Below are 9,894 nucleotides of genomic sequence, written 5' to 3' on the forward strand. Positions count from 1 at the left end.
GTATGTTGCAGACAGTTTGGAGGGAGGTGGAGGGGTAGGGAGGGGAAGAGGTTTAATTAGAGTGCATTTTCCCTTGGTAATTTCACTTTGTGCTTCAAAAATGTTATGTTCATCCTTTCATTTTCACCAACAGATAAACCTTGTGTCTTATGCATGTTTTGCCGTTAAATGTGCCTTTATCACCTGAGGATGTTTCCCTGTTACCAGACTGGCGTTCCTTGACCTCCACCCTTCTGCAACATTGGTTTCTGTAAATACAGTTTAAATGATTCTTAATTCTTTTCTGCCTAATGCAGTATTTTTTGGTAACACAATACACAACAGTGCTAGCAACAAGACAAACAACACAAGACAAAACACAAAACAATTTTTGTTGCGACAGTAGATTCATGGTATTTTGGGTTTCTCTTCAGCTGGTAGCGGCTTTTCCTGATTTTCTGAAAGACAAAAAGAACATGTTTCTACCCCTTTTCGGGTGACAGATTATTGCTTAAAATATCCCTTTCTTTTACAAATACCCTTGCTGATTGCAGGCAAAACAGAGGAATTACCCCCATCCTTTCCTGTGTTTTTGTTCTATAGGCAGGCTAGGTTTCAATGGCTTCTACCTTTTAACGGTTGAGGTTGAATTATCCCACTGTTAAGTTATTAAATTCATGAGGTGGTGTACCTCAGTTTCCCTTTTTATACAGCAGACCAGGTTTGTAATGTTTTTTCTGCTGTGCTAAGCTTTAAGTTTATTTACAGGTAATAGCTGAGAAGCATCACCATATGACCTTAAAGGATTTAAAAAAAAATTATACACACTGTACATTGTTACAGGGGTACTTGTTAACATTAAGTTTATCCCAATGTTTAATATTAACATTAAATTTATTAAAAGTATTTTGTTATACCAGGCCTTTTATTCAGACAATTTGTTTTTGAGGCCGGTGTGTTCAATGTCCTTTTGAAATTTTTGCATAAGCTTTTTAATTTAATTATATTCTTGGGTTTTGGGTGAATTAAAAGATAGGGGTGTCATGCATATAAACAGACCCCTTTTGTACATGTCTTCAGATTTCAGCACTGCATACACAAAAGTATATTTTTTTCTACTTAGGGTTAACTTGTTCCTCTCTTATTCTTAGGTTTGACTCCTTTTTCCACTTTCCTCTGGAGGGTCATAATTTGAGCCTTTTGGTTTCAGGTAGTTTGTTTGCTGACCAGGTATGTCCTTTATCTGCAGCTCCTTTGTGCTGCCATTTATGGGCAGTTCTCTCCTTCCTCTATCAATTAGGTAATTTGCATTAACACAGATGCTTTCTGGCTTGCTTTTGAATCCAAAGCCATCAGCAGCTCAGAGATTCTGTCTTAAAAGAGACACAATTAACTTCCACCAAAGTTTTGATTTCTTTCCACTTTCAACTCCGGCTTCCAAAAGACCCAGCGATCTGAAAAAGAAAACACAACCTATTGTGGCTCCCTTTGGAGCCCTACTAGGATTTTAATTAAGTAGCGGGTATTGTTTTCGCATTTCTTTTACCCCCTTCTACAATATACACTGCACATGTCCGGGGAAAATGCACATTCCTTCCATAGTTTAACTTCTATAACATTAGCCATATCCATTTTTACGTAAGGTGTAACCGTTTATTTTGTGCTCACAGAGTTTTCATGTACCCTTATCAAAGTGACGGTCTGATTATTCAGAGCCACCTTAAGGCTCAGTGTTTCTAACATTGCTTTTGTTTGTGCACCTCACCCCTGCTGTTGCTCCAGAGGGGCATTGTCTTTTTTTTTTTTTTAATTATTTCTTTCTTTTTTTTTACTACAGCTTTTACCTGCTATTTTGTACCCAAAAAAAACCAACAAAAAAATAAGGATCCAGAATCTCTCCCCATTTTCCTGGGTTTGACTGCCCTGCTGCAGCCACGACTTTGGTCTTTAAAAAGATATTGAACTGTATAAAGCATTGAGGTACCATACAGGTTAAAGGCTAAATACAAAAGCCAAACAACACCAGTTACCTGTGTCTGGCAAAAAATTTCGGTCAGTTGTGCAACTTTGAAAGATTCAAATGGATTTTTAGTGGTATTATTTAAAAACAAAACAAAAACCCAATTTATTTGAAACCTACAAAACAGAGTTTTACAAACCAGGAGTGTTGGTTTAGGTCCTAAACACTCACATATTTCCACCATATATTTATACACACACACACACAGATACATAGATACTCTTTTGCTTAACATCCCTCACACTGCTTTAATTTTTTACACAGCTGTATGTAGATTACATTTGTATACATTTGGGGGCAGTTAAGTTCCAATAGAACCCCCTTCTGTTCTTTTAGCGAATTTGACTAAATTGTTCACAGTCAAATGATTTATGGCTTATTTACAGACATTCCTTTGGAAAAGGGCCCATTTTTCCTTCAGAATGGCTGCAAAGAAACCAAGAATTCTTTTCCTATAACACTTTTCCTTTTTAACATTTTCACAACCGCTTAATTCCCTCCAGCTTCTGCAGCGTTCACTTCTCACTCTCTTTCCTTAAATCACTTGCTTATTTCCCAAAATGACACCTTCATCAGCTCAGATCTATCACCATTCCCAGTATTGTCCCAGGGATCTGAATTCCCCCTGCCTGTACTTACTCCTCCCCTTACTCCTGCCACTCTGTTCCTGAGGGCTCCCCACCTGTTTTCCAATCTCTTTATCTGTTGCCTGACTGCTTGTCTGGGCCTGATCCTGCTTTCCTCGCTGAACCGCCCCTTCCCATGGACCCAGGCTTTGTCCCACTAACCATTTAGCAAGGAGAGTGGGCTCCTCAACTAGCCCCCACCCATCCTGGTCCCTTTTCTTCGTTCCCTTTCTCTCTTGTTGCTCTGTGGGGGTCATTCTGCCAGATCGGTAGCATCCCTTTCTGACAGAGGGCCCAGGTACTTTGCTATTGTTTACTGTGTTAGCACAAAATTCTCTTTTAAGGCATCTACTTGACCCTTCAGGGTCAGGTTCTCTGACTGAAGACGATTAAAATCGTCCATACAATTTCCAGCTGTTCTGACTGCCAGCACAATGTGATGATTTACCCTGCACTGTTCCTCAGCAAAGACTGATAACCTCCTCCCGTAAACCCAACAGACCCTCACCCAGAGCCTGCAACGAAACAGCCTTTTTCTTATCCTGGGAGCACTTGGACGCCAGGGAAGCTTCCACCCACCCCTGGATGGCCTGCCCGTCCTGACGATCCCCGGAGGGGGGGGCACATAAAGACCCCCCCATTTCCCCAACAGTTTATTAATAAACTCCTTAACCGGGGTTGCAGTAAAGGGCCCGTTCAACTTACTCCTCACATCCATGGCGAGATGTGATGATCAGGCGCGACTCTCCCCTGGGATCCTGTTCGTGACACCAGATGTTAGAGATGGAAAGAAGGAGCCGGAGGACCCAGAGGCGGATTGAGTAAACGGGCTTCTTATTTGCGGTACCTGTTCCCCTCCACCCAACTGTCGCGTTAGCCCCGAGTTAATCACCTCACCCTCTTTTATCTAAGTTAATATGCAAATACCCACGTTTACTACAACGCCCCCCAAATCCTTATTTGATCATATGAATGCCCATCTAATGAATATTAATAGCTATATACTGAATATAATTATACCCACCCCTGTTTACTGTTTACAGCATTAAGCATATTATATAGACATTTTTACCTTGAAGGTACATTTCTTTGCAGTAATTGTAGCCACGAGTTCCCTTAATCAGCAGTTCACAGGGGCGGGAGGAAGGGGCCATGACTCCGAGGCTCGTTTATGTAGCTGGGAGAAGAAGGGAGGAGGAGATAACACTTCTTCACACAAAGTGGATCCTTCAGACAACCACGTTCCTTATGCAGCTGCAACGCTTATCTATCCTTAACAAGCAGAAGGGAAGGGGAAACGATGGCAACTTTAGCTATCAAGCGAATTACCTATTACCATGATAGCAGTTACCCAGGTCTTTACTTAACCCTTACATACCCCAACAGCATGATGAACTGAGGTCCATTGCCCTTTATGAGAAAGGTTAGGTCTGGACACTTTCTCCCCTTTAGGCCTGGCTTTCCGAGTAAATCTCACCTGAATTATTTTGTTTCAACCTGTGTATTTTGAAACTGAATTTGCTGTTTCCCCCCTCATCCCTGCCCCTTCCCCCCACCCACACATACCAACCACCAGCCTCCATCCTTGGCTTGTCTCTCTCACCCACAGAAGTTGGTCCAATAGACGAATTTCCCGCACCCACCTTGTCAGAATAGCGCAAGCAGCTCAGCGGGACGTGTGCCAACGATTTCTTGGGAGCAGAATGGAGGGCGGGGATGTGACACTAAGGCCTGGTCTACACTACAGATTTAGGCCAACGCAGGGCAGCTTATGTATATGTCGACCTAACTCTGTAAGCGTCTAGACTGAAATGTCACTCCCATTGATGTAGTGCTCCACCTCCGCGAGAGGCGTAGCGCTTAGGTCGATGTAGTTAGGTTGACCCAGTGTCAGTGCAGACACTGCGCTGCTGACATTGACTGTCGCTGGCTTTCAGAAGCTGTCTCACAATGCCCCACACTGACCGTGAAATTGGTGTCAGCGCTCCTGGTGAGGGTGTGCACTACCGACACAAAGAGCATAGTGTGGACATGCAAAAGCGATGTAATTAATGCGGTGGCATTACGTCGGCGTAACTTGGGTCGGCTTAATGTTGTAGTATAGGCTTGCCCTGAGAGGAAGCAAAGAGACTCCCTGTGTCACAAATAGAACAGTTCCCAACTCTGGAGCTGCTGCTTTTCCTCAGAACTAGGTGCTGAGGGTGAAATGAAAAGACCAAGTTCCCTGTAGAATAAGGATTATTTCCAAGAACCATTGCCAAGCTGCCATGCAGTGATTACAGAGCCTGGTGATTATAGAGCCAGATTCTCTGTTGGTGTCAAAGAAGCTACACCAATTTACACCAGCTGAAGCTCTGTCTGGCTCTGTACCGGGGTGAGCAAACTTTTTGGCCCAAGGGCCATATCTGGGTATGGACATTGTAGGGCGGGCCATGCATGCTCACAAAATTGGGGGTGTGGGAGGGGGTGAGGGCTCTGGCTGGGGGTGTGGGCTCTGGGGTGGGGCCAGAAATGAGTTCAGGGTGTGTGAGGGGGCTCTGGGCTGGGGCAGGGGGTTGGGGTGCTGGGGGGGGGTGAGGGCTCGGCTGGATACTGGCTCTGCAGGGGATGGGGATGGGGATGAGGGGTTGGGGGTGCAGGAGGGTGCTCCGGGCTGGGACCAAGGGGTTTGGAGGATGGGAGTGGGATCAGGGCTGGGGCAGGGGCTTGGGGCACGAGAGAGGTCAGGGGTGCAGGCTCTGGGCGGCGCTTACCTCAAGAAGCTCCTGGAAGCAGTGGCACGTCCCCCCTCTGGCTCCTACATGTAGGCGCAGCCAGGTGGCTCTGCAGGCTGCCCTGTCTGCAGGCACCACCCCCGCAGCTCCCATTGGCTGCGATTCCCGGCCAATGGGAGCTGTGGGGGTGGCGCTTGGGGTGGGGGAAGTGTGCAAAGCCCCCTGGCTGCCCCTACGCGTAGGAGCCGGAGTGGGGACATGCTGTTGCTTCTGGGAGCCACGGCACACGTGGAGCGGGGCAAGCCCCCAACCCCGCTCCCCAGCGGGAGCTCGAGGGCCGGATTAAAATGTCTGAAGAGTCAGATGCAGCCCCTGGGGCCGTAGTTTGCACACCTGTGCTCTGTAGACTTACACACTAGCTAACCCTACTGCATAGCCAGTGGCATTCTAGAGGGGTGGGGAGTTCACTGAGTTCACGAGCAATTTGTCCATTGACACCCTTTCTGTGTGGGACAGGTGTGTGCGGAGGGAGTTGTTTGAAAGGGCCACTGAACAGGCCATGGTTTGTGCTGTCAAAACGGACGGACTGCAGCCTCTCTGCAGGAACTTGCATGAGGTGACATTTCAACAATACGTCAGTAGGTGGCAAAATCCTACAACCATTGTGCTAAGCGAGAAGTAAATGTTTTCAGCTCTGGAAAGAAGGAGATGTGTCTGCAGGTACGTCCCAAATGTCCGTGGAGCTAAAAAACAGGGCTCTCTTTCTGCACACCCTCAGACTATAATACTCCCAAGCGGGAAGGAGGGGTCCTTCTTTGGCTCAGGGGATTCGCTACAGTTGTGGGGCCCCTTTGGATGGGCAGAGGAGGAGTCCCCTCAACAGTGCCCTGAAGGATGCTGGGAGATACTGCCCCTCCAGTGGACAGCTGAAGAATTTTTGTGAGGTGCTGATAGTGAGAACTGGTCCCTTGCCCTCTTTTTTTGCTAGCACCACTTAATAATAATTCGTACCGAGCCCTCGTAGAGCGATTTTCACCAGTAAATCTCAAAGTGCTTAAGAAGGTTACTACAGTGGCGTATATTGTAACTCCAGGGCCCAGAATGACTCCAGCAGAGGGCAGAGAGCGGCACCCTAAGCAGGGAGTGTTGCGTTTGCTTGATCTCCCTGCCTCCCCGAATAGCTCTGCTGCTCCTGCCCATGCATCGGCCTTCTCTGGTGGGTTTCTATATTCCTAGTACATTGACCTGATCTTCCTTGGGTTAGCTCAGCCCGCTGAAACAGGTTTGGGGGATGGCTTGCCCCAAAAGGAACATAGGGCTGGAAGGGCTACCTCCTGGGTCATTAAGTCCAGACCCCTGCATCACAGGCAACCCTGCCTCATGGCAGGGTCCGAAGTAGCTAATACAAGGGATTTGTGGTTTGGTTTGTTTTTAACCGGCTAACTACAGACTTTGGAGGTTTGGTGCAGAAAAGCATCAGGAGTCTCAGATACTCATCCATTTCTTTAGGGTCTGGAAAACTGGGCTGGGAATTCCGGAGCACAGGCTCTGTCAGGAGATTTCTGGTATTTCCTGCTTCCTGCCAGGATGGAAATACCCAAGGTAGACTATCTGAGGTATCTGTAGACTTTCTCAGAGCATCTTAACCATCTGCTTCTAGGCCCAGCTGGAACTAGGAAATCCAGAAAAGCAGAAAGTCTCAATTAGAATCAAAACTGAGATGGGCCAAAACTATTTATCTAAATCCCCTGAACTTTGGAGTTTGTATAAAATGGAACTCAGACTTTAGGCATCCCTCATTTGGTTTTTGGTTTTGCAAAATCAAACTCCAGCCTATGAGGTTTGGCCAAACCAAACGCACCCCAGTGATGGCCATCTCTAGGAAAAAATATAGCTTCCCATACCTTCACTCTGAGTTATGAGCGAAGATCGGGGTCATCTGCTACTTTATATGAACAGGTTCCTTCTTGCCTAATATAAAGAGGTAACTATATTAAACAAAGGAGAAGTTGAGAAATTAGAAAATGAATGCAGTCTCTCCCCTAGCAAACATCAGCATAGACTCCTTTTTTTAAGGACTAGCCTGAAACACATGCTTTAAAGCAGGGGGTGAGGTGGGGGTTTCATCTAGCAGCGTCATAAAACTGGCCATGTTTTATTGTAAAAGAAATCAGGGCGATATTCTGAAAGTGAAGGGGAACTTCCTGAATACTTTGGCTATCCTGGTTCTAAGGAATGTTTAGCAGCTTCCTTTGACTTCCTTGATAGCGTGCTGTTGATTTCCCCAAAGCCCGCTCCCTCATTCATCATGGGAAAGCAAACACAATTAGCTCCAAGCACTGGGGTTATTTTAAGGAAGTTGAAAACCCAGAGGGCTGAGTCAGTGTCTGTCCAATGCCAGATGCTGACATATATAGGTCTGTGGTATCACTGAACAATCTGAGGTTACATAGTTAGGCAAATGTAAACTTGCCAAGGCCAATATCTTTCAAAGGGATGATAATACTTTAATCTCCATTTGCAGCCTGAGACACAGCTGCTCCAGTCAGCATTCTTGAATTCTTTTCTTTCACATCTTTGATATAAGCAGATTGTAGCAAGCTCAATTGCTTTCCCATCCCACACCTTATAATGGCCCAGCTGAGATAAAACGCTTACTAAAGCTTGTGAATATTTTATAGTTGCATTGCAAGTTCTCTGATGACGGTGGTTACACCCATTTTCTAATATGGGCTCTGATCCTGCATGGTGCTGAACCCTTGCAGCTCCCACGGAGGGCGGGGCAGTCAGCACTTTGCAGGATAGATCCCATGAAGTTTAAGGAAGTATGTCAGTCCAAACTATTTGTTGAGATCCAATGACAACATGGCTTTGGATTCATTCAACGTTGTTTATTTAAATCTTCTCCTAAGCCAGCTGTTTAAACCATTTTTCATGTCATGTGAACAATAACAGTACTATACACACATTATGCCTATATTTAAGGTTGATTGACATTTCCCATTATAAAGCCCTGTTTTTAATTGCTTATAACTTTACCAAACTTTAACCGTTTAGGCTGAAATTTCATAGGCCAAGTATCTGCCTCAGGCTGAATTAAAAAAAAATCAGCTAGAATGGTTCTGCTATTTCTGAGAATGAGGTCAGGAAAAAAATACCTCTTTTTGCCCATACTAAAAAATTCTTACAACTGTTTCATTGAGAAGCTCTAGCGACTCTGTGCTTTGGAGCAGGGACTTGAAAATTAGTTTCAGTGATGTGCCTTTTGCCATCCCTGGAAAACTCCACCCAAACTTGGCCAAGCTATAAGCCTCTGAAAATCGTAGTTCTCACCTGCTCCATAGAGGTTGGTTACAGGCTGGCAATTTTATTCTACAAAGATGCTGTACTGAGCATGCTCCTTCCCCCCACACCTCCTATGCAGAATTACATTTTAACCAGTTAAACACTTATTTTACACGATGTGAAATCTTCCTCACAGTACTTCCTGGCTTGCTAGCTACATTCTACCCAGCAGGCATAGTTCTGTGACATCAAATAACACAAGTGTCATTGCAACCCATGGTATCTATGGTTACCATTTAGAAAATCAACATATGCCAACATTTACCACACAATATAAGTGAACATACCATTGCCATTTCCCATATGCTTAGAACTGGAAATAACTGTAGTATTTTAGATTTTACATGTCGACTAAAGGTACACATTGACTTTATAATGGTGACCACTGTAGCTAGTAAATCAGGCGTTGCCGGAAGGATGTCGCAGAGCCTAAATATACTAATGAGATACATTTATTACTTATTTCTATGCTAAATGATGTCCTCATGCACACTGGTTAGCAAGGACATTTGGAATATTATAGTGGTAAGGGAGCAACACTGTAGTTAAAGTTGCATCATGATATCTATTTAAGGTCAGCCTTTCTAAGTCCTCTAAAATCGACGTGTTTCGTTGTGTTTATCTGAGATTTGGTGTTCTTCTGGAGGGTGCAGGGTAGGGTTAATGACCTAAACTTGTAGTCATTAGAGCCAGGGGTTCTGGAGATATAAGCCCTGAAAAAATAGCTATTTTTAAAGACGTTTCTAGGGGGGTTTGTTCGGTTTTGGTTTTGGGGGGATTTTTTGCCCAGAGTTGATCAAACCGTTGATGAGCTCTGGGTCAAAATGGTCTCAGTCTATTGAGTTTTACCCAAGGTAGTGCAAGACACTCCCTAAATCTTTGGAGGACCCAGCTTGAGAACGGTATTTAAGACAATGTATATTTTTGCACTGTGCACATGCCAATGCAGAAAAACAGCTCGAGGGGTTCCATCTCCGCCATTTTCTAAGCTTTAAAGCTCGACTGCGGTAAGTGCTCTAAAATCCAAAAGGTTAGTTGGATTCCTTTGAAATGTGGTGTGCCTTGTGGGGATGTGGGACAGCTTTAGTGACTCAAATTTGGGGTCACTTGACCAAGGGGTTCCCAAGATTTTGTCCCTCCAAGCACAGTTTATTTCTGATGCCTTGTACTGTTAAACTGAAAGGTTCTAATGACTGGATGACTCTCAGAC

The sequence above is a fragment of the Emys orbicularis genome, chromosome 4 (assembly GCF_028017835.1).
Source record: "Emys orbicularis isolate rEmyOrb1 chromosome 4, rEmyOrb1.hap1, whole genome shotgun sequence".
NCBI classification, from domain to species: domain Eukaryota; kingdom Metazoa; phylum Chordata; order Testudines; family Emydidae; genus Emys; species Emys orbicularis.